This window comes from Cebus imitator, unplaced genomic scaffold (genome assembly GCF_001604975.1).
Source record: "Cebus imitator isolate Cc_AM_T3 unplaced genomic scaffold, Cebus_imitator-1.0 Scaffold83, whole genome shotgun sequence".
Classification (NCBI taxonomy): domain Eukaryota; kingdom Metazoa; phylum Chordata; class Mammalia; order Primates; family Cebidae; genus Cebus; species Cebus imitator.
Window position 1 is genome coordinate 3,560,617 of NW_016107398.1, and position 19,078 is coordinate 3,579,694.

At 36.1% G+C, this 19,078-nt stretch overlaps 1 long non-coding RNA gene across 3 annotated transcripts in view; it reads left to right on the forward strand.

Moving 5' to 3' along the window:
- LOC108308220 overlaps positions 1-19,078 on the forward strand; it is a 224,276-nt gene that overhangs the window by 33,081 nt on the left and 172,117 nt on the right. For all 3 annotated transcript variants that reach the window (XR_005201156.1, XR_005201155.1, XR_001826841.2), the window contains exon 2: positions 17,629-17,764. This is a non-coding gene — a long non-coding RNA (uncharacterized LOC108308220). The remainder of the gene's footprint in view (positions 1-17,628; positions 17,765-19,078) is intronic.

A 19,078-nucleotide genomic window follows, 5' to 3' on the forward strand; every position in this document is an offset into this window, starting at 1 on the left:
CCAAATGTATATAACCTTCTCCACGAAAATGTCAGACCTCCTGATTTCCTGTTAAGTCCACCATTGTCTGTTTATGATGCTATTGGAAATTTATTTTTACCACTGTTTATAGTTTACAAGGCACATTCATGTCTGGTACCTCAATCTTCCCCATTATTCCATATTATTTCCTCTATTCTTTTCTCCTAGATTCTCACATTTGTGAAATTCCTAAATTCTGTGGAGTTGACGTCTGCATTATCCTTCTACCCAGCCTTTCCTTTTCGTATCCACTGCCATTACCTTAGTCAAACCCTTACAATCTGTCACCCAAACTGGCAGCCTTTGTGTGTCTCCACAGTGCTTTATGCAACACTGCAGAATTAATATTTTTATAAAAGGAAATTATGATCAGATATGCTCTGGTCTTTATTTCTTATTTGATAAGCTATTGCTTATCAAACAGTATCCACACTTACCAGGCTGCGGTATATGTGAACTCATCTGACCCTTGTAGCATAATTCCCATTTCTTTGAATAGACTTCATGTTCCTGCCCAATTAGGCTCTCTGATCAGCAAATTAGGAAGTACAGAAGTTATATGAGTATAAAGGGGCCGGGTGTGGTGGTTCACGGCTGTAATTCCAGCACTGTGGGAGGCCAAGGCGGGTGAATCACTGGAGGTCAGGAGTTCAAGACCAGCCTGGCCAACATGGTAAAACCCCATCTCTACTTAAAAAAAAAAAAAAAAAAAAAAAAAAAAAAAAAAAAAAAAAAAAAAAAAAAAAAAAAAAAAAAAAAAAAAAAAAGGATATAAAGGTAGAAAAGAAAAAATATCAAAAGAAGAAAGCCTAGAATATACATTAATATTTAGCTTGGTTTTTGTTTTGTTTTGTTTTGTTTTTTTGTTTTTTTTTTTTGGTACAGTGTCTTGCTCTGTTGCCCAGGCTGGAGTGCAGTGGCGCAGTCTTGGCTTACTGCAACCTCCGCCTCCCTGGTTCAAGCAATTCTCCAGAATTGCTTGAACCAGGGAGGCGGAGGTTGCAATGTGTACCTGTAATCCCTCCTGGCGGTTGGGATTACAGGTACGCACCACCACACCCAGCTAATCTTTTGTATTTTTAGTAGAAACAGGGTTTCACTGTGTTAGCCAGGATGGTCTTAATCTCCTGGCCTCGTGATCCACCTGCCTTGGCCTCCCAAAGTGCTGGGATTACAGGTGTGAGCCACCGTGCCCAGCTTGCTTTTAAATCCATGGAACATGCTTATTTTGGAATACAGTTATGTGATGCTTACTGATGGGGATATGTTCTGAAAAACGGTGTAATTAGGAGATTTCATTGTTGTGTGAACATCACAGAGTGTACTTACACAAACTTAGATGGGATAGCCTACTACACGCCTAGGCTGTATGGTATAGCCTGTTACTCCTAGGCTATAAACCTGTACAGCATGTTATGGTACTGAATACTGTAGATAATTATAACATGACAGGAAGTATTTGTGTATTTAAACATGAAATATGCAGTTAAAAATACATTATAAAAGATAAAAAATGTTACACTTGTATAGGGTACTTACCATGAATAGAGCTTGAAGGACTGGGAGTTTCTTTGGATGAGTCTATGAATAAGCGGTGAGTGAATTTGAAGGCCTAGAACATTACTGCTCACTACTCTAGACTTTATAAACACTGTACATTTAGGCATACACTAAATTTATAAAACCTTTTTCTTTAATAAATTAACCTTAGCTTGCTGTAACTTTTTTACTTTATAAATTTTTAAGTTGTAACTATTTAAGTTTTTTGTAAAACTTAGCTTAAAACATAGGCCAGATGCGGTGGCTCATGCCTATAATTCTAGCACTTTAGAGGGGGCCAAGGTGGGCAGATCACTTGAGGCCAGAAGTTTGAGATCACCCTGGCCAACATGGTGAAACCCCATCTCTAATAAAAATATAAAAATTAGCTGGGCATGGTGGTACGTGCCTGTAATCCCAGCTACTCAGGAGGCTGAGGCAGGAGAATGGCTTGAACCCGGGAGGTGGAGTTTGCAGTGAGCTGAGATTGTAATAACTAAGTGAGTTAGAAGGAAACGTGCCACACTCTGAGTTCCAAATTGAGTCCTTTATTAATTAGGCAGCGGCTGAGAGACAGCTAAGGCTTAAAGTTCTCTTGGCCCCAAGGAAGGGGCTTGATTTCCCTTAATACCTTGATTTAGGTAGGGGAGGGGGTACCTAGCTGAAGCGGAATTTTACAGAAGCAGACAAGCAAGTTAGATAAGGAAGCTGGTAATCAGAGGGCAGGACGTTCCCAGGATTGTTGGTTGCTAAGGGTATTTCCATACAATCACTAAGGGGGATAGCAGGGGGAACTTTCCATACAATTAATCACCAAGGAAGGTATTCACAATAGCAGATAGACTTGCCAAGCAGAATGTGGTTACAGTGGTTACAGGTACTGTGAACAGTGTGAGCCACTCTCAGTGGTTCAAAGCTTTGAATGCAGCGTGACCCAGTAATGCACCTGAGGGGCCAGCAGGGAGGGAGAGGCTTGAGAGAGCTTGTCAGGTTTGCAGCTAAGATAGAGTCAGTTAGGCTAACCCAGGTTAGGTTATTGCAAGATCCCACCATGCGCTACAGCCTGGGCAATAGAGTGAGACTCTGTCTCAAAAACAAACAAAAAAACCACAAACATATTGTACAACTGTACAAAAGTATTTTTCCTTATGTACTTATTCTATAAGCTTTTTTGTATTTTTAAAAGTTTATATACATTTTTTACCGAAAAAAAATTTTTTGTTAAAAATCTAAGGCACAAACATACACATTAGCCTATGCCTACATAGGGTCAGGATCATCAATATCAGTCTTTCACCTCCACATCTTGTCCCACTAGAGCAGCTTCAGGGTCCATAATACATATAGTTGTTATTTCCTGTAACAACAATACCTTCTTCTGGAATACCTCCTGAAGAACCTAAGGCTTTTTTCCAATTTGCTTTTCATTTTTTATTAAGTAGAAGGAGGTTGCCCTAATATAATGATTGAAAGTATAGTATAGTAAGTATATAAACCAGTAACATAGTCATTTATTATCGTTATCGTATATGCTGAACATAATTGTATGTGCTCTACTTTAATACAACTTGCAGTGCAGTAGGTATGTTTACACCTGCATCAGCACAAATGTGAGTAATGTGTTGCGCTACATCTTTACGATGGCTATATCATTAATAGGCAATAGGAATTTTTTTTCAGCTCTATTATAATCTTATGGAACCACTGACATACATATGGTCCATCACTGACCATAACATCATTATGTGGTGGATGACTGCACTTAAGTAATGGAAGGAATGGCAGGGGTATGTGTAGAAAAAGGGAGGTTAGTAAAAAGGTTGAGAGGAAAAAAGAACTTGAAGCATAACCCTACAATAAGTAGATGAATTTCGTTAATAACTTTGGTCTTAGCGGCAGGGCTGTTTCCAATGGGTAAGATTCCTCCACACATAGAACTATTTGATTTTCACAGCCAATCTATCAAATAAGGAAGGCCGAAAATCTTAGCCACATTCTAAATGTGAAATGGAAAAATGGAGGGATTGGAGCTAAGAGAGGGTGGAATCATTTTCTTTAGGTCATACAGCTATTCTTATAATACTTCTTCAGATGCTGTGGTTCACTAGCTCATTTTTTCCCCCAGATACTCTAGAAATTTCATTTTCTGTGCTGTTAATGGAGTCCATCTCCCTTTACCAGTGCAAATCCACATTAATGCTTGGGTGTTGAGACAGAATCAGGAAGAAGAATGTTAGAGTCTATGATGCCATATAAAAAATTAGTTGGTCTGGAATGTCAGTAGTTAAGACCCATGACACAAAGTAGCATGCTCTCTGTAGTTTCTTCCATGCTACAGTGAACTAGTTTGTGGAAGTGTTAGCTTGGCTGAATTTGCTTAACAGAAAAGGTCATTATTTTGTTTACAAAAAGTGTCTGGTAGCACTGTAAATGTTTATAGTACATCGTAATGAGATTACAATTGTTCAGCTTTCTCTATCTGTAAGTATAGTCGAAGGCTTATTAAACAGCCTTATTATTTTTTTTTCTGGCCAGGACATTTTATTGTCCTGTGTAGCTTCAGGCATAGCCATTAAAGGGGAGCCACAGCTTCATTTAAAAACTGGCTAGAGTAGGATGTCTAATCTTTTGGCTTCCCTGGGCCACATTGGAAGAAAAAGAATTGTCTTAGGCCACACATAAATTATGCTAACACTAACAATAACTGATGAGCTAAAACAAATCTCTTAATGTTTTAAGAAGGTTTATGAATTTGTGTTGGGCTGTATTCAAAATCATCCTGGGTGGCATGTGGCCCACAGGCTACAGGTTGGACAAGCATGAGCTAGAGGTTGTGATAATTAGTAGAGCTAGGATGGAGTCACCACTGGCCAGGGCGCTCAGGACTCCAGGGAGCCAGGCTGAGGGGCAGACTGGAAATTCAGATGCTCACAGTCATGCTTGCCTGTGCTGTCCTTGCCCACAGTTTAGTAATCACATGTCTTGAAGGCTGCAGTAGGGAACAACTCCCGGGTGATGTTCATTGCCTTAAAGGGCTAGAATTTGACCGAGATCTTCTGCTCTAAAAATTGTCTTGAAATTTCCAAAAACAAGGAGATTTGAGAGCTGGAGAGGGTAACACATGGAGAACTACAGTGAGTGACATATAGCTGATTCTGGGCCGTGTAATTGGACTGCAGTCTGCGTAAGCAACCCTTAGCACAACATCTGCCATGCCTTTGGGTAAGTGACATCTTTTTCCCCATATTATTGTTGGACTCAAGGCAAGGAAAACAAATGAAAGCCGGAATGGTGGTACATTTCTGGCAGTGCTTATGAGCTTCATCCTGCCTGCACATATTTAAAGGGAACCCATGCAAATTATTTCCAAGTCAGGCATGACTCAGTGTGACAGAACCCCCAGACACCTCTGTCCCATCAAGGAGCTTTCCTTTTTCCCTGCAGAGAGTATTACCATTTTGCCTCATATTTCTGTCTCAGCATTTAAATTCTGATACTAATTCCACTGGTTGGTCCTGAGTTCAATTCTGTATTCTAAATTATGTCTTGAAAATGTTTGGCACTCACTGGTGGTGCTATTGCTAATGATAAACATGATGGGCATCTGTTTGGACAGAGATTCTCAGCCATCGTCTAGTCAAAAACAGCCAGTTAATGAGCTCTGTCCTTACAGAGGCTGGCTGCGAGGAAATCCTGGGACCTCACCAAGTTTGGGTTAAAAATCTTTTAGTTGGATGCATGACAGTGCTTTGATTTCAAATTAGAAAATTTTCCATCTGCAAATTCAAAAGTGTTCTTGTTCTTTTTTACTTTATAAAAATTTAATTATGCATGTATAATAGTTGTACATATTTATAAGGTACATGCGGTATTTTGATATAAACATACAATGTGTCGTGATCAAACCAGGGTAACTGGGGCATCCATCATTTCTTTGTATTAGGAACATTCTAATTTCTATTCTTTTAGCTATTTTGAAACATAAATAATTGCTAATGAATATAGATGACAGTGTTTTAAGGAGAGGAGTGTCGTCATTCATGGCAAGATCTCAGCTCCCTGCTCGTTGGCATCTATGGCTATAGCACGTGGTTTTTGTCATGTTGGTGCAAAACAGTTAAATTCCCATGTGTGAGGAAATAATATGTGATGAAGTCAGAGCTGTTCTAATTGGGCTTCTCATTTGTTCTGGCTGGGGGTAAGATGGCAGTCTTCAAAGAGATCTATGATTATAAAAACCTATACCATAACCAGAAGGCAGGACCATGCTGATAGGTCCTGAGGATGCAGCATTGAGCCAAAGATTATTTTCAAGCCTCTAAATCTAAAGATACTTGTCCTGCTAGATTTTGAACTTGCTTGGGACCCATGACCCCTTTCTTTAATGAGCTCTGTCGTTTCTCCCTTTTGGAATGGAAAGGTCTATCGAACGTCTGTCCCACCCGTTGTGGTTTGAAAGAAGATGACTTGTTGCTTAGTTTCACAGGTTCACAGGTGAAGAGGAATTTGCCGCAGGATGAATCATAGCTCCAGTCTCACCTGTACTTGATTTAGATAATATTTTGGGGAGACTTTTGCTGAAATGAGTTAAGACTTTAGGGCTGTTGGGATGTAGTGAATGTATTTTACATGTAAAAAGAACATGAATTTGGTGGGGGGAAGACAGAGGATAGGGTGTTACGAGCTGTATTTTGTCTCTTACAAAATTTATGTGTTGAAGTCCTTACCCTCAGCTTCTCAGAATATGGCTGTATTTAGATATAGGGTCTTTAAAGAAGTAATTCCTTTATATTTCATAATTTTTATTTACATAAAAGGAAGCCGCTGGAGTAGAACTACCTTTGGTCCTGAGCTGAGGATTATTTAGGCCTGAGACTAAAAAACCACATGTGCAGGTGCACGCCCCCATTCCACTATACTGGGGTATTTTGAAGGGACACAGGGGCCAGCTGGAAGACCTTCCAATGGTCACAGCTGGGAAAATTTGAGTGACAAAATAAATCAAGGAGTATTGGATTATAACTCAAAGTATAAAATATCTGTAAGTTCATACTGAAATCAATGAATTATTACATAAAGAAGTAAATGAGGGAGAATAGGGAAAGCTCTCCTGCAGAAGAATTACAAATAATGTATAGATATACTCTGCCCAAAAGTAAATGGAATATAACTTCCTACTCCTTAAGTATAGATTGTGCATAGTGAATTCCCACCATAGTACAGAAAGGGGAAAAATAACTTCACAGTGGTGAAACCTGATAAATATCACCTTAACCACGTGATCAAGATTAACATAAATAGTGATATGTTATGCTGGTATTATGTGTCCTTTATATGATGTAATGAGCATGGCAAAAATATCACTGGAGTCTTCCAAAAATCCATTAGCGTAGTCAAACTATAAGACTATATCAGACAAATCCAAAATGTGGGAAATTCCTTAAAATATTGAGCAGTCCTCCCACTAGGTTGGTGCACAAGCAAGTGTGGTTTTGCACCAACCTAATAAAAACTGGCGAGGTTATCCAAAACAAGAAAAATATGAGAAACTGCCACAGCCAAGAGGAGCTGAAAAAGACATGACAATGTAATATGGTATTCTGGGTGGGATCCTGGAGTAGCAAAAAGAAATTAGGCAAAATCTAAGTAGATCTGAATGAAAAATGGGCTAAAGTTAATAATCATATATCAATATTAGTTTATTAATCATGACAGTATATACATACAATGGCTAAGGTATATGGGCACTCTGCCCTAGCTTCACATTTTTTTAATCTCAAACTCTTCTAAAACAAAAAGTTTATTAAAAAAAATCAAAACTGAGAAAATTAAAACGGAAGATTTTGTCTTTAATTATTGTGGTAAAAACAAGTAATAGCAGGTCTATGCTCTGAAAATTGTTTAATTTTATTTTTAATTTGAAAAACACTTGTATATGTTCGTGGAGTACCTAGTGATGTTTTGATGCATACAATTTATAGTGATCAGATTAGGGTAATTGGCATATCCATCATCTCAAACATTTATCATTTCTTTGTATTAGGAATGTCCAATATCCTCCTTCTAGCTCTTTGAAACTATATATTATTGTTAACTATAGTTATCCTGAGTGGTGTAGTACACTAGAACTTATTTCTCCTCTCTAGCTATAATTTTATATCCAGCCCTTTTAAATTTTTAAGTATACAAATAATATTGCTGACTATGGGCACAAAGTTTCGCAGCAGAATTCTAGCTTACTCATCTTGCTTAACTGGAACCTTATGCCTTTTACTATTAACTCCCAATTTCCCCTTCCCCACAGCCTCTAGCAACCACCATTCGACTCTTGGACTCTATGAATTAGACTATTTTAGATACTTCATATAAGTGTAATCATGCAGCAGGTGGCTTTCCGTGACTGGCTTATTTCATTTAGTGTAATGTCCTCAAGCTTCATCCATGTTGTCACACATTGCAGAATTTTCTTTTTTAAGGCTGAATAATATTCCATTGTATGTATATACTACACTATCTTCATTCATCAGTCAGTGGACGTTTAGGGTGTTTCCACATTATGGCTATTGGGAATACTGCTGCAATGAACACAGGAATGTCAATATAACTTCAAGATACTTATTTCCATTCTTTTGTATAAATACTCAAAGTGGGGTTGCTGGATTATATAGTAGTCCTTTTTTAAATTTTTTGATAAATCTCATTACTGTTTCCATAATGGCTGCACTATCATACATTCCCACCAACAGTACACTGTTGGTATTCCCTTTTCTCTACCCTTTTCCCTAGTTTCTCACCAACATTTATTACCTTTAAAAAAGTAGTAAGCATTCTAACAGGCATGAGGTGATTTCTCACTGTGATTTTGATCTGCATTATCCTGGTGTCTAGTGATGTTCAGCATTGTTTCATGTATTGTTGACCATTTGTGTGTCTTCTTTGGGAAAATGTTTATTCATGTTTTCAGACCATTTTCTACTTTGGCTATGGGTTGTTTTTTACTATTTAGTTGTAGGAGTTCCTTTAATATTTTGGATATTAATTCCTTATCAGATATATAATTTGAAAATATTTTCTTCATTCCATAGGTTGCCTTTCCACTCTACTGCTTATTTTTCTGGCTGTGCAGAAGCATGTTAAACTGATGTCATCCCATTTATTTATTTTTGATTTTGCTGCCTGTGCTTTTGATGTTATTTCCATAAAATAATTGCTAAGGCCAATGTCAGAAAGGATTTCCTCTATGTTCTAGGAGTTTGATAGTTTCAAGTCTTGCGTTTAAATCTTTGTTTTGAGTTGATTTTTGTGCCTGTGTAAGATAAGGGTACAGTTTCATTCTTTTGCATCCAGTTTTCTCAGCACCTGTTATAGAGGAGACTGTCTTATCACCATGTGTATTTTTGATAATCTTGTACAAAGATCAATTGAACATGTATGTATTACTTCTGGGCTCTCTATTCTGTTTCATTGAGAAACATACACCCACACATATGCATACACACATATACATAGGCATATACATGTGTACACATAAATACGTGCATATCTACATTTGTCTTTATGCCAGTACCGTATGTTTTGATTACTATAACTTTGTAATGTATTTTGAAGTTGGACAGTAAGATGCTTCCAGCTTTGTTCCTTCTCAAGAATGCTTGGTTAATTCACAGTGTTTTATAGTTTCATATGAATTTTGTACTTGTTTTTTCTATTTCTGTAAAATATTAGAATTTTGATAGGATTTCTTTGGATCAATACATGTTACTTTAGGTACTATACACATTTTAACAATATTAAGAGTTTCAATCCATAAGCCTAAGAATGTCTTAGTATTTGTGACTTGTTTAATTTCTTTCATCAGTGTTTTGCAGTTTTTAGTATACAAGTCTTTCACTTCTTCAATTAAGTTTGTCTTATTCTTTTTGTTGCTATTGTAAATTGGATTGTTTTCCCATTTTTAAGGTAGTTTGTTTGTGTATAGAAATACAACTGATTTCTATACTGATTTTGTATCCTGCACTTTTACTGAATTCTTTGATTAGTTCTAAGAGCTTTTTTTTTTTTTTTTTGCTTTTTTTTTTTTTTTTTAAATGTAGTCTTTAGGGTTTTCTACATAGAAGATCATTGTGTCTTTAAACAGGGACAATTTTATCTCCTTTCTAATTTGCATGCCTTTTGTTTCTCTTTCTTGTTCTTGCTAGAACTTCCAGTGCTATCTTGAATAGAAGTGATAATAAAAGTGGACATCCTTGCCTTGTTCCTAATCATTGAGGAAAAGCTTTTAGCTTTTCACTATCGAGTTTGGTGTTAGTCACTGATATTTTCATAGATAACTTTTACTATGTTGAGATAATTTTCTTGTTTTCATGGAAGTTTTTATGGTGAAAAGGTGTTAAATTTTGTCAATTCTTTTTCTGTTATCTTTTGAGATACTCATATGATTCTTATCCTTCATTCTGTTAATGTGATATATAACATTAATTAAGTTTCATATATTGAACCATCATTGCATTCCAGGGATAATTCTTACTATCATAATGTATGGTCATTTTAATGCTATTAAATTCAGTTTGCTAGTATTTTGTTTACATTTTTTGAATTTGCTTATCAAGGATATTGGTCTGTAGTTTTCTTTTCTTGTGGTGTTTTTGTCTGGTTTTGATATCAGAATAATTCTAATCTCATAAAAAAATTGGAAGTGGCTTCTCTTTAATTTTTTGGAAGAGTTTAAGAAGAATTGGCATTAATTCTTCTTTAAAGGTTTGGTAGAATTTAGTAGTGAAGCCATTAGGTCCTGGCTTTTCTTGGTTGGGAAATAATATGTGATGAAGTCATACCTACTCTAAAATTAACCACATAATAGGAAGTAAATCACTCCTCAGCAAATGCAAAAGAATGGGAAATCATAACAAAAAGTCTCCCAGACCACAGTGCAATCAAATTAGAACTCAGGATTAAGAGACTAATCCAGAACCACACAGCTTCATGGAAACTGAACAACTGGCTCTTGAGTGTTGACATGTTGAACAATGAAATGAAGGCAGAAATAAAGATGTTCTTCAAAACCAACGAGAATGAAGACACAATGTACCAGAATATCTGGAACACATTTAAAGCAGTGCCTAAAAGAAAATTTATAGCAATAAATGCCCACCTGAGAAGCAAGGAAAGATCTAAAATCAACAACCTATCATCAAAATTGAAAGAGCTAGAGGAACAAGATAAAAAAAAAATCAAAAGCTAACAGAAGACAAGAAATAATTAAGATCAGAGCAGAACTGAAGGAGATAGAGACACAAAAACCCCTTCAAGAAATCAATAAATCCAGGGGCTGGTTTTTTGAAAAGATCAACAAAATAGGCCACTAGCCAGATTAATAAAAAAAGAAAGGAGAGAATAATCAAATAGAAACAATAAAAAATGATAAAGGGGATATCACCACCAATTCCAAAGAAATACAACTACCATCAGAGATTACTACAAACAGGTCTATGCATATGAACCAGTAAACCTGGAAGAAATTGATAAATTCCTGGACACTTGCACCTTCCCAAGCCTAAACCAGGAAGAAGTCAAAACTCTAAATAGACCAATATCAAGGGCTGAGGTTGAGGCAGCAATTAGTAGCCTACTAACCAAAAAAAGCCTAGGACCAGATGGATTCACAGCCAAATTCTACCAGACATGCAAAGAGAAGCTGGTACCACTCCTTCTGAAACTATTCCAAACAATCCAAAAAGAAGGAATCCTTCCCAAATCATTTTATGAGACCAACATCATCCTGATACCAAAACCAGGCAGAGACTCAACGTGAAAAGAAAACTTCAGGCCAATATCCATGATGAACATAGATGCAAAAATTTTCAATAAAATTCTGGCAAACTGATTGCAACAGCACATCAAAAAGCTTATCCACCACGATCAAGTAGGCTTCATCCTGGGGATGCAAAGCTGATTCAACATATGCAAGTCTATAAACATAATCCACCACATAAACAGAACCAAAGACAAAAACCACATGATTATCTTGATAGATGCAGAGAAGGCCTTCAACAAAATTCAATAGCACTTTATGCTAAGAACTCTCAATAAACTAGGTATCAACACAACATGTTACAAAATAATAAAAGCTATTTACGAAAAACCCACAGCCAATATCATACTGAATGGGCAAACACTGGAAGCATTCGCTTTGAAATCTGGCACTAGACAAGTATACTCTCTCTCACCACTCCTAGTCAATATAGTATTGGAAGTTCTAGCCAGAGCAATTAGGCAAGAAAAATATATAAAGGGTATTCAGTTGGGAAAGGAGGAAGTCAAATTGTATCTGCTTGCAGACGATATGATTGTATATTTAGAAGACCCCATCATCTCATCCTCAAATCTCCTGAAACTGATAAGCAACTTCAGCAAAGTCTCAGGATACAAAATCAATGTGCAGAAATCACAAGGATTCCCATACACCAATAACAGACTTAAAGAAAGCCAAATCAAAAGGAACTGCCATTCACAATTGCTACAAAGAGAATAAAATACCTAGGAATACAACTAACAAGGGATGTAAAGGACCTTTTCAAAGAGAACTACAAACCACTGAACAAGGAAATAAGAGAGGACACAAACAGATGGTAAAACATTCAATACTCGTGGTTAGGAAGAATGAATATTGTGAAGATGGCCATACTGCCCAAAGTAATTTATAGATTCAACGCTATCCCCATAAAGCTACCTATGATCCGTTCACAGAACTGGAAAATACCATCTTAAAATTCATAGGGAACCAAAAGAGAGTCCGCATAGCCAAGACAATCATAAGCAAAAAGAACAAAACTGGAGGCATCACACTACCTGACTTCAAACTATACTACAAGGCTACAGTAATCAAACAGCTTGGTATTGGTACCTAAACAGAGATAAAGGTCAATGGAACAGAACAGAGTCCTTGGAGGAAACCCCACATCTACAACCATCTGATCTTTCACAAATGTGACAAAAACAAGCAATGGGGAAAGGATTCCCTGTTTAATAAATGGTGTTGGGAAAACTGGCTAGCCATATGCAGAAAGCAGAAGGTAGACCCCTTCCTGACACCTTACACTAAAATTAACTCCAGATGGATTAAAGACTTAAGCATAAGATCTAACACCATAAAAACCCTAGAAGAAAAGCTAGGCAAAACCATTCAGGACATAGGCATAGGCAAGGGCTTCATGACTAAAACACCAAAAGCATTGGCAACAAAAGCCAAAATAGACAAATGGGATCTAATTAAACTCCAGTGCTTTTGTAGAGTAAAAGAAACAATCATTAGATTGAACCAGCAACCAACAGAATGGGAAAAAATTTTTGCAACCTACCCATCTGACAAAGGGCTAATATCCAGAATATATAAAGAACTAAAACAGATTTACAAGAAAAGAAAAACATTTAAAAGTGGATGAAGGATACGAACAGACACTTTTCAAAAGAAGACATCTTTGAGGCCAAGAAACATATGAAAAAATGCTCATCATCACTGATCATTAGAGAAATGCAAATCAAAACCACATTAAGATATCGTCTCATGCCAATTAGAATGGTGATGATTAAAAAATCTGGAGACAACAGATGCTGGAGAGGATGTGGAGAAATAGGAACACTTTTACACTATTGGTGGGTGTGTGAATTAGTTCAACCATTGTGGAAGACAGTGTAGTGATTCCTTAAGGACTTAGAAATAGAAATTCCATTTGACCCAGCAATCCCATTACTGGATATATATGTAAAGGATAATAAGTCATTCCATTATAAGGACACATGCACACGTATGTTCATAGCGGCGCTGTTTACAATAGCAAAGACCTGGAACCAACCCAAATGCCCATCGGTGATAGACTAGACAAGGAAAATGTGGCACATATACACCATGGAATACTATGCAGCCATAAAAAACAATTAGTTTGTGTCCTTTGTAGAGAAATGGATGAATCTGGAAACCATCATTCTCAGCAAACTGACACAACAGAAAATCAAACACTGCATGTTCTCACTCAGGCGGGTGTTGAACAATGAGAACATGTGGACACAGAGAGGGGAGCATCACACACTGGGGTCTGTTGGGGGGGAGGGGAGGGACATTGAGGGGTAGGGAGGTTGGGAAGGGATAGCATGGGAAGAAATGCCAGATATAGGTGATGGGGGACGGAGGCAGCAAACCACATTGCTATGTACGTACCTATGCAATAATCCTGCATGTTCTGCTCATGTACTCCAGAACCTAAAGTGCAATTATATACAGATATCTCTATCTATCTATCTATCTATCTATCTATCTATCTATCTATCTATCTATCTATCAAGACAGTTTTTAGTTTCAGTGATTCTGTTCTTCCTTTTAGTGTTTTGTATATATCTGCATTAATATTTATTTCCTTTCTTCTGTTAACTGTGAGCTTAGTTGTTTTGCTGGTTTCTTTTTTGTAAAGTTAGGTTGTTTAATTGAAAATTTTGTTTATTGATTTCAATAGTTTTTGAGTAACAGATGGTTTTTGGTTACATTGGTAAGTTCTTCATTGGTGGTTTACGAGGTTTTGGTGTACCCATCATCCAAGCAGCGTATACTGTACCCAGTGTGTAGTTTTTTTTATTCCTCATCCCACTTTCCTTGAATCTCCAAAGTCCCTTCATCATTCTTATGCTGTTCAATCTTCATAGCTTAGCTCCCGCTTGTGAGAATATACGATGTATGGTTTTCCATTCCTGAGTTACTTCACTTCGAATGATGGTTTCCAACTCCATTCAGGTTGCAGCAAATATCATTATTTTGTTCATTTTTATTGCTGAATAGTATTCCATGATAAGTATATACCACATTTTCTTTACCAACTCATGGGTCAACGGGCATTTAAGCTGATTCCATATTTTTGCACTTGTGAATTGTGCTGCTATAAACATGCCTGTGAAAATGTCTTTTTTTATGTAATATCTTTTTTCCCTCTGGGTAGAGGAAAAAAAGTCATTATATTAGAAAAGTCTTTTCTTTCCACTCAGTAGTAGGATTGCTGGATCAAATGGTAATTCTACTTTTAGTTCTTTAAGAAACTTCCATGCTGTTTTTCCACAGTGGTTGTATTAGTATCCATTACCACCAGCATGTAAAAGTGTTCCCTTTCTACCACATTGATGCCAACATGTATTATTTCTTGATTTTTAAATTACAACCATTCTTGCAGGAGTAAGGTGATATTGCATTGTGGTTTTGATTTCTCTATTAGTGATGTCCAACATTTTTTATGTTTGTTGGCCATTTTTATATCTTCTTTTGAGAACTGATTTCTAATGCCCTTTGCACACTTTTTGAAGGGATTATTTGTTTTTGTTTTTGTCTTGCTGACTTGTTCGCAATCCTTGTAGATTCTGGCTGTCAGGCCTTTATGGTATGCATAGTTGTGAATATTTTCTCCCTTTCTATAGATTGGCTGTTTACTCTGCTGATTATTTCTTTTGCTGCCCAGAAGCTTTTTAGTTTAATTAGGTCCCATCTACTTATCTTTGCTTTTGTTGCATTTGCTTTTGGGTTCTTGGTCATGAACTCTTTGTCTAATCCAATATCTAGAAGAGGTTTTCTGATGTTATCTTCTAGAATTTTCATGGTTTCAGGTCTTAGATTTAAGTCTTTGATCCAACTCGAGTTGATTTTTGCAAAATTTTCTTCATTTTTAATGTAGGCATTTATTTCAATAAACTTTTCTCTTAATATTTTTGCTGCATCCCATAAGTTCGATGTTTTATTTTTATATTCTTTGGGGTAGTTTTCTCTAATTTCCATTTCGATTTCTTCTTTGACCCAATAACTGTTCAAGGATGTATTGTTTGATTTCTACTTATTTGAGGATTTTTCAGTTTTCCTTTTGGGGTAACTACTTCTAATTTTATTCCATCATAGCCATAAAAATATGATTTCAACCTTCTTAAATTTGTTAAGACTTGTTTTGTGGCATGCGATCTTTCATGGAGAAGGATCCATGTGCAGTTGAGACACATATGTTTTCTGCTGCTGTTGGGTGGAATGCTCTGTATCATATGTTCTGACCACTTAGTGTATAGTGTTGTTAAAATCTTCTTTTTCCTTGCTGATCTCCTGTCTGGATGCTCTATTATTGAAAGTAGAGTATTGAAGTCTTTTACTATTATTGCATCACTCTCTACTTCTCTTTTCATATCTGTCAATGTTTCCTTTATCTAATAGATCCTCTGATGTTGGGTACATATATATTGTTTTGTCCTCCTAGTGCATTTACTCTTTTATCATTATAAAATATCCTTCTGTCTATATCCTGCAACAGTCATTTAAACTAAATTTTGTTTTATATATATCTAGCCACTCCTGCTTTCTTTTGGTTAGAATTTGCATAAAATAGATTTTTTTGTTATCTTTTCACTTTTAGCCTTTGTGCATCCTTAAATCTAAAATGGGTTTGTTATATAAAACACATAATTTAGTCTTGCTTTTTTAAAAAAAAAAAATCATGCTATGTCTGTTCATTGAGGAATTTAATCCATTTACATTTAAAGCATTTACTGATAGGAAACTATTTATTATTGCCATTTAGTTAGGTTTCGTTCAGTTAGTCTTGCAGTTGTTCTGGCATTATTCTCTTTCTGATGCCTATCAGTGTTTGTTGACTTTTTTTTTTTGTAATGATATACTTTGATTTCTTTCTTTTCTCTTTTGTGTAAGTTCTGTATGTACTTTTTATTTGTGGTTCTTTAAGTTTACATAAAATATCTTGTAACCATTTATTTTAAGCTGATAACAACTTCAGCTTAATTGCATCCAAAACTCTGCAGTTCAACTTTTCCAGCACACATTTTGTTTATAACAATCTGTATTTATTCATATTTCTTTTAACATATTTTAGTTCTATTTTTAATACTTTTTTAAATTTATACAAAAATTGAGAGTGATTTACCTACCACCACTATCATAATATGGTACTTCTTTGTGTATTTCTATATATTTAATTTTGCCAATTAATTTCATACTGGCTATGCCATCATCTTGTTATTTTCATGTTAACTTAAAGAACTTCCATTAGCATTGCTTGTAAGGCAAGTCTAGTGGTGATAAACTCCCTCAGCTTTTGTTTGCCAGGAAAAGTCTTTGTATCTCTCTCTTTTTTTATTTTATCTGAATGACAGTTTGTTCATCTACACACTGTTTTTGGTCGACAGGGTTTTTCTTTTTCTTTTTTCTTTTAACATTTTAAAATTCTGTCTTTGACTTTTGACCATTTGATTTAATGTGTTTTACTGTACATTTTTTAGTTCCTCTTATTTGGTGTCCTTTGGGCTATTTGGATCTGAATTCCATTTTCTTCCCTAATTTGTGTAGTTTTCAGCCATTATTAAAAGTTTTTTTTATCCTTTATCTTCTCCTTTGGGATTCACCTAATGCATATATTTGTCCAGTTGGTGCACTATAATTTTCTTAGGCTTGCTTTACTCTTTTGTATTCTTTTTACTTTTTCTCTTCTAACTGAATTATTTCCAGCGACTTGCCCTATAAGATTTATCTTATTCCTTTGTTTGGAACATCTTTGACTGATTCTTTATTTTCCTTGACTCTCTGTGTTAGTGTCTGAGCGCTAGACAAAACAGGCATCTCACTGAGTCTTCACAGACCTGTACAGAGAAGAGCCTCCTCAATTAGCTCAGCCAGAGATTTTAGGAGCCTCTACCTATTCTTTTTCGAACCATGGAAAAGCAGACAGCTGTAGATTTTTCCTGCTTGCTCTGTTCTCTGGCAAGGGCAAGAAGAACCCATGGTTTCTATCAGCCCATGCTGCCATTCTTCTCTGTGTGGCTAGAATATGTCAGACCTGTAAGAGCTCCAAAACTGGCAAGACAGGTGCTAGTTCTTTGGGTAGTCCTGGAGAAGGTGGGGTATTAGTCACACAAATTAAGTCTTACTCTTTCTAGGGGAGAGCCGAGAGCTGGGATTTTCATCTGTTCTCTTCGTGCTAAGAAGCAGGGAGGATCAATGGCATTTACCAGCTCAATCTGCTGCTTCTGTTCTCTTTCACATAGCTGGACAGCGCTGGACCCATCAGAGTTTCAATACTGGCAAGAGAAAAAGGCCAGTCCTCTGGGGAGCCCTCTTGGAAAAGATGAAGCACTGGACATTATAAACTAACTACTTTCAACACCTGGATGAATCTAGGAGGTAGGGTATCTCTTCTTGATTATATGGTGCTGCACTGGGGCAGGGTATCTGATAGGTGGACTGTTTTGAATCTCCTTTGGCTTGAGTGAGTGGTTTCACATTTGACCAAGTCGCAGGAGCCTTTTAATTAATTTCCTCTTTCTCAGAAAGGGAAGTTTTCCATATATTGTTGGTGAATTCAGTTTTTTTGTGGGGTGGAAGGTCCAGAGCTTCCTACTCCATCATCTTGTTCACATGTCTTTCCAAAAGATGATGTCTCCGTGTTCAAATAAGTATTAAGTCATAACTTCTGTCATATCACTAAACTCAAACAGTGTAATTGAGGTTTGTGTACAAAATGTTGTGGAGTTGAGCCTTTTGTAAAGTTTTAAAATTTGAAATAATAGTAATACATTTATACACAGATGAAAGAAATCAAAGGAAGTAACACAAGTACCTATAATGAAAAACCACAGTCCTCTGTCCTCATGGAATCTCAGTCTTGCTGTCCAGGAGGACTGCATTTAATTCTTAGTTTTGGGTTTATATCCATGTCTGGGATTTTATTTTACTTTTTCTTTCACAGATCACTTACATTTTCAGTTCTTCCTTCCTATATATGTTTATTATTATTTCTAGTTCCATGGATGTTTTGTATTGTAACTTAACATGGTATACATATATATTTATTTATTGCTTTACTTCTTCAATCTCCACTTAGTCAGGGAATGTGTTTAATCATTGATTTTTTTTCAACCCTCCTCCTTCTTCCCACCTCTTGTCTTTTTGCCATCAGTGTACCATATTTGTTGACTTTTAAAATTATACAAGTAATACATGACCTCTATTATTTATATTTTCTTAGAAAATATAAAACTTTGCTTTGGGTGTTTTAATTTTTTTCTGTGGTTTTGTAACATTTTATGTTACTCTGTAACTTACTTTTTACACTGAATAGTATGTTTTAGGTAACTAAATCACTAAATATGGAACTATTACAAATTTTTTTTCCTGCTCTAGTAAATATGGCATGCTTATATGGTGGTGTTTCCCAGTTGGCAAATATTTATGTCACTTTCATTTTTTTTAATGCTATAAAAATGCTCCAATTAACACTAGCATACAGAGTCTTTGGCATTTGTGTACATGTGTTTCACAGATATGAAAAATGGAATAGCTGAGGGATGGATTTAAGTAAGGATAAGCATGTTTTAAGGTGTTAAGAAATTTTTGTTCCTACTTCTCCACATCCTCTCCAGCATCTGCTGTCTCCAGATTTTTTAATGTTCGCCATTCTTACCGGCGTGAGATGGTATCTCAATGTAGTTTTGATTT